Source organism: Terrapene carolina, unplaced genomic scaffold (assembly GCF_002925995.2).
Source record: "Terrapene carolina triunguis isolate 2854851 unplaced genomic scaffold, T_m_triunguis-2.0 Scaffold131, whole genome shotgun sequence".
Taxonomy (NCBI): Eukaryota; Metazoa; Chordata; order Testudines; family Emydidae; genus Terrapene; species Terrapene triunguis.
Genome location: NW_020664482.1, coordinates 14,323,693 through 14,331,018, shown reverse-complemented (window position 1 = coordinate 14,331,018; position 7,326 = coordinate 14,323,693).

The following is a 7,326-nucleotide window of genomic DNA, read 5'->3' as shown; positions in this document are numbered from 1 at the left end:
GCCTGCACTCCTTGTTCCTAAATATATAACTTTGCATTTGTCTGTATTGAAACATATTTTGTTTGGCTGGTCCTACCTTACCAAGCAATTCAGAGCATTCGGCAGGACTGCCCGTAATGGGGTTCCACTCACCGCAGGTTTGCCTCTTCATGGCTTGGTCTAGCAATTAGCTCTCACCGCATCTGGCACCCCCTTCTTGGTTGCTCACGCTGTGGCTTCTCTTTTTCCAGGACTCAGGGTGCTCCCACTTCATGACTCAGCCCTCCAGCCAGGTCACTCTACAATCCTACGCTTCCAGGATAACAAAGTCCTACTGGGCAAGCTGTCCTTATGCCACGTCAGGCAGGCTTCTGTTCCCACTCCAGGTCCTGTGCCCTTTCCCAGTGATAGGTAATATAATAAATGGAGATATACCTATCTCATAGAACTGGAAGGGTCCCCGAAAGGCCATCGAGTCCAGCCCCCTGCCTTCACTAGCAGGACTAAGTACTGATTTTGCCCCAGATCCCTAAACAGCCCCCGCAAGGGCTGAACTCACAACCCTGGGTTTAGCAGGCCAATGCTCAAACCACTGAGCTATCCCTCCCCCAAGACCTGCCTGCTACTCTGGGTTCTAATCCAGGGATCCTCTACCTAGCAACCTTGGTCTGCTCAGTCTCAGGTGTTGTTACTGTTTCCCTGGGCTCCTACCCCACCTCTCTATCTCCTTGCCTATCTTGAGGCTTACCACCAGAACTTCTTCCACTCCTCACAGCTACTTCACTTCTCTCAGTCTCTTGTCAAATTCCGTAGTCCAGGACAGGACCCAGGGCCCTTCTTGACCTTACCAACTCCCTTTCCCTCTAGGAAGTGACTGCAGCTCCTGCTCTTACTTCCTGTTTTATAATCCTCTCCCATTTAGGCTTCTTCAATCCCTGGTTCTCCTCCAGGTACGGCGTATAAGTTTGATTGGCCCCCCTTCTGGCACACATTAACCTGCTCAGGACTTGTGTGGGGGTGCACACTGCATTACACTGCCCTGTCCTCATTATAATTTACCATTCTGCCAATCATTGGGTCATTTGCAAATTTTCTCTGTCGTGCTGTACATATCTGTGGCCTGAAACAAACACCTAACTTAAGACTATAGTCATGGTAAAATAGGCTTACAGTTGTGTACATATTCTTGTTTGTAACCTGGCTTTCTAATGTTTTCAAATACAGGTCACTAGAATATCTATAAAAATACCAAGAGAAAAAAAATTAAAAAAATAAATAAAGGTATGGTCGTTTTTACTGGCTGTATGTAAACAGAATATTATAGCAAATAGCACAGTACAGCCCTGTATTTATTCATTCTTTGCACTAGGGGAGATTTTTTTTTTATTCCATAAATCATTCAAAATGCTCTGGTAGCCCTAACACAGAGCAATATAGAGGTATATTTTCCATTGTAAAGATTTTGTAGACAGAGAATAATGGGGGCGGATTTCATTGCATGTCCACATTACAAGCTATGCTGACAGCAAAGCAGGCACAAACCTTAATATAGAAGAAATAAAATATTTGAGTGGTACCGATTGCTCTTTTGAAGTTTTATCTAAGCACATTGGGCACAGATTGCTTTGCAGGCTCCTATCACAAGCTGCACCCGCAAGAAAATCATTTATGGACTGAAAAAAGTGAAGCAAAGGGAACAGAAGAAACATTTTTTAAAGAAAAAAATAATGGTTTTCTTCTGACAGCTCTTGCTCAATCCACTGGGAAGGGCTTTTCTTTCACTACCAAACCAAAGACTGCACCACCAGCCATGGAGCTGACTCATTTTAACCGTAGAGAGGAAATGTTATATCATATTAGACTCAGCAAATGATATTTCATTCTTGTATCATAAACTGCACTGATAGAAAAAAATAATAGTGAGCGGCAGAATCCTTATTGATTTCAATGGGAGCAGGGGCAGTCTGAAACCTTTTAACACTAAACAAGCATGTGTTTTTTGGAGAGCAGAAAATTCAGGTTTTTGTGTGTTGGGCTTTTTCTGGCTGGATCTCTCTATGTGCTGCCTAAGAGTGATTCTCTTAGCATAGCAAAGGAGCCTGACAGTCTCTGGTAGTATAGTGAGTCAATGGGTACATTTCGTTTCCCTTTCACTACTAAGCACAAGCTAAATTGAATTCAAAGAGAGGTGAGAAAAATTGTCAGGGGAGAGAACAACTTTTGTGCTTTGGTTAGGAGGCTCCCATTCTTCAGAGCTTCTTCCCAGTCCCGTGTAGTCTCCTACATTTCTCCAATGTACCTTGGGGCTTTTCCAAGATCAGAAGTGAAACAGATGGAAACTGAACTGTTCAGGAGATTGGTAATGAGGTACACATACCTCTAGGTCAGGGGTTCTCAAACTGGGGGTCGGGACCCCTCAGGGGGTCATGAGGTTATTACATGGGGGGTTGCAATCTGTTACCCTCCACATATACATATTTATATTTTATATATTTAATGGTGTTAAATATATTAAAAAGTGTTTTAATTGATCATTGGGGGTCGCACTGAGAGGGTTGCTATGTGAAAGGGGTCACTAGTACAAAAGTTTGAGAACCACTTCTCTAGGTCAATGTTTTCAATCCAAATCAGACTGATACCATCTGACAACTGTTTGGTGATCTGATGGAAGTCAGCTGGTATTCTCAGTCAAGTTCCAGCTGTCTAGAACAGAAATATACCTCTACCCCGATATAACGCGGTCCTCGGGAGCCAAAAAATCTCACCACCTTATAGGTGAGACCGCATTATATCCGGTTCGGTCCGGTACGGCATACCGGCCGGCATCCCGGGTGGTGATTTAAAGGGCCCGGTGCTCCAGCCACTGCTGGAGCTCTGGCAGTGGGGCTCGGGCGGGGATTAAAGGGCCCGGGGCTTCCTGCAGCAGCCAGAGCTTCTGGCCCTTTAAATCACCGCCCGAGCCCGGCTGCCGGTGGGGCTCCGGCAGCCGGGCTCGGAAGGTGATTTAAAGGGCCCGGGGCGCCACACGAATTTGGATATAAAGCGGTAAAGCAGCGGGGCTCGGGTGGTGCTTTAAAGGACACAGGGCTCCCCGCTGCTTTACCGCGTTATATACGAATTCGTGCTCTATCGGGTCGCGTTCTATCGGGGTAGAGGTGTCGTTCTGTCCCAACTGGCATGAGATAAGCAGCCTTGTTGGCTGATTCAGCAGCTTGGACGAGGATTTGAAGCTTTGAGCCAACGACACAAAATGTTGCCACTGGATTCCAAGGGTGGTCCCTCCAGGGCAGGGTTGAGACACATTGACAGGGTAGCATGGAGAAGCTGTTCTACAGTTGCCCATGTTGGACTATTTTATGGATAAATAAAAGTCTCCAGCCACCAGGGTTGTCAATCGACAAGGTCTGCCCATTCCCCTTGCATGGCTCTCTGGGCCAATGGAACATACTCCATGGGGACCAGGGGAAGGGGAGACAGTGCCACCAATATGACTGAACCCCCTTGCTCCACATCAGGAAGGAGAGCGGCACACAGAAGACATCTGGGAGGCACCATTTGCCCAACAAGTCAAAGGGAATACAGAGGAGGATGTTGTCTTGGTGCTTCTCTTTACTGCCATGTTAGCTCCCACTATAACTCAAGTGTTGCCTTTAACTCAACTCTTGTCTACACACAGAAATCTCTAGCTAGCATGATGGGGCGCTTTAAGCTCTAGCTAGCTGGCCCATCAGGGAACATGGCTTGAAGCTTGATGCTGCTGGTGTGGGAGCCAGTAATGCAGGGAAGATGCAGCACTCTGAGTTAACACAATTCATCAGGTGCTAATGCACTCACTCTGTGGTGCTAATCAAATCACTCTGTGGTGCTCAAGTGATGTTTTGCAGTGCAGCTGCTCTCACTCAGGGCATATCTTCACTACCCGCCGATCTGGCGGGTAGCAATCGTTCTATCGGGGATCGACTTACCGCGTCTAGTGAAGACGCGGTAAAATCGATCCCTGATCGCTCTGCCGTCGACTCCGGAAATCCACCTCGGCAAGAGGCGGCAGCGGTGTCGGCGGCAGCGCGGCAGCGGTCGACTTTCCCGCGTCCTCACCGCCAGGTAAGCCGACCTAAAATACGCAACTTCAGCTACGGTATTCACGTAGCTGAAGTTGCGTATCTTAGGTCGGACCCCCGCTGTAGTGTAGACCCAGCCTCAGGGTATGTCTACACTTAAAATGCTACCACTTCAGTATGCTACCTACGGACATAGGTAATACATCTCCCTGAGAGGAGGTAGCTAGATTGACAAAAGGATTCCATCTACATCTAACGCTGTCTACACCAGGAGCTAGGTCAGTATAGCTTTGTCTTTCACACCCCTGAGACACGGAGCTATAATGACCTTAAGGTTTCTAGTGTAGACCAGGCCTTAGGTTAGGATTGGCTATCTTGAGTGAACTGCCTTAAGCGTACTAATTAGAGCTAACTGTTGTAGTGAATTTGGCCCTGTTACTCCAAGCTACAACAGAAACCTGTTTCCAAGAGGATGGGCCCAGAACATGTATCTTAAATCCCCCAGTATTTAAAGTTTACAGGGAAAAAGTCATAAGAAACATTTATGCCCTGTGTTGTGTATTTGGTTGTCGTGGTAATAGAATCTTGTGCTGTTATGGCAACTGAGTTAGATTATTAGGGGATAGCCCAGCCAGTTTTGGCTGGTTTTTGGTGAGTTCAGTGTGTGGCAATAAATGGCTGCTTTCAAGGTTTACAGCTCTCTGTGTCTCCAGTGATTTCTTCCTAAAACTGTTGCCCCCAAGGATATAACACCCTGGACTCTTTAGATTCATTTTGTTCACTCCTTTTGATTGTTCTCTTATAACAGACACCTTAGCTGGGGCTAAACACTTTGCACACAGGCTTCCCAGCCTGTAGTTTAAAATGTAAACACTATAACAGTAAGATTTAGTTGATGTTTATATTCACTGTGGGAGTATTTATTATGAACTATTCATAAGAGTGCTCAGTGCTGCCCAAAACATGAAATAGAGCCACCTTTTCAGTGAAATTTCTTCACATAGAGAAACCGTACAGGAGCCAAGTTATGTTAATAGACCCACCGAAGAGACCAGGATCATTTTGATCAGCTCTGGTAGCTAAGCCATATTTAAGTCATGGACCCCTCCCGCAGCACCCAGACTCCAGTTGGGGGGCGGGGAGGTTCCTCTTTTAGAACACACCCACTTTAGGGGCAGCAAGCAGGCCCAATAGGGGGTGGCTCCAGCATCCAGAAATCGGCGCAGCAACAGCAGGACAGGGACATACCCTGCTTGGGCTCCCTGCTTCCCTCCCTTCAGGACCTTCACAGGCCTGAGGTCAGTAGACTGTTTTTTACCTTTGAACTTTAGACATTATTTCTTGTCTGCTGATTGGTTGTTTGCCTCAACTTCTCCCCTCCCTCACCCCGCCCCCCATTTAAAGTGGGTTCAGCTTTTGATTGAAAAATTATCCTGTCAAAAATAGGATTTAATGGGAAACGTTTTTCACAAGAAAATATTTTTGACCACACCGGGGGGGGAAAAAAAAAAAAAAAAAACGGTGACAGAAAATTTTGAAATGAAACCAAACAAAATTGTCATTTTCATTCAGTTTTTAAAACACTTTTTTAAATGTTGACATTTTGGATTTTTCTAATGTTTTCTCCTCCCTGTCTTTTCCCGCCACTAAATGCAACAGAATGAATGATACCTCGGGAGAGGGGAAGGGTGGAAGGAGGATGGGTTTGGAGGATTTATTTTATTTTTTCCCTCCTTTTTTCCCTTTCCTTTCCCATTCTAATTTTTCAAAGTTTCCTGAACTTTGGCAGCTACAGAGAGGCACAAAGAAAAATGAAATCCTATAGCTTTGTCACTCTGTAACTTTTCCAAAGTTGGAGAAATATTGAAAAGTTAGAGTGGAAAAAGAAAACACAAAAATCAATGGAAAGACTCCCCTGGACTTCCATGGGCTTTGGCTCAGACATTTTCCTTGGATGTTGTATCCCTTTCCCACTCTCTTATTTATTTATTTGACTTCTTAACTTGCAAGGTCTTTGGAGTAGGGATTGTGTCATCATATATTTTTAGCACACCTAGAACTCTGGTTCCCCACGCCAGATTAGGGACACTGGACATTAGGGCAGTGTAATAATAATGCCACCTTATTAAAACATGTCTGCATTTGACAATGAAACCAGTGAAACTGTCCCTGTCTGGCACAAACCCATGTACCTTACTCCTGAAGGAGAAAGGTGTGTTCCGGCATCTGGCTGGATCCCACATAACAATCTGGGACTGAGTCTTTAGGAAAATATCCAATGTAAAACATGGGGTATGTACTCCTCTTGGAGTCACAAGAAGATAAAAGTCACTCTCTTGCATAGATGAGATGAAGCTCCCTCTTTACATGTACTTAAATGTCATCCTTCACTTTCACTGGAAGAGTTACATAGGAATGAAGTATTTATAGCACTTCTATAAAAAGCCTTATAATAGTCCATTTGTGCTACCGTATTACTTTTCCATTACAACAGTGTATAAATTGCAGTCTTGATCAGAGAAATTTCTAGCTACATGAAACTAGATCACTAATTTTTGACCTCTTAATCTCCATCTTCCTTCAAGAGGTGAAGAGCTGTTCTCATGAAAACTCAACATTACAGCTGCTGGAATTTATACACAAAAACTTGTCAGAAAAAGATCTCCATTCATAAGAAAATATGCAGTTAACGAAGCCCATAGCAGTGGTAAGTGAAGTTCAATCAGCCTTTAGCACAGCAATCTAGAACTCCTGTTATTAGCTGTCACAATTTTTCCAAAAAATGGTGCATGCTAGAACATAATGTGCATCCACATTTTATTGCCTACAGGTAAGATTTGTTTCCCTCTACGCAGCTCGTTTTCTCTAAACTCTTCTTTTCCTCTCCATCTCTCTTCCCATTACTCTCCTCTGAATGGTTTATCTCCAGGGCTGAACTGATATTGGTTTCGACAAATTGGTTAGCCAGGAACACAAAAAGGATATTTGCAGAAGTAGCCAATGCCCACTGAGCACTGCCTCCCACCCCTTACTGTATCATTCTCAGGCTTTGTCTACACTACACAGCTTTTAGCGACACAGCTGTGTCACTAAAAGTTGGGCAGTGTAAACGCTGTTTGTCAGCACTTTTGCCGACAAAATACTTCCACTCCCTATGAGCGGGGTTCGCGTTGTCGACAGGAGAGCGCTCCTGCCAACAATGAGCCGTTTGCACTGCCACTTGCTGCAGCAAAACTTGTCTTTCGGCAGGGGGCTTTTTTAAGTACCTGTGAACTGGTCGTTCAATTGG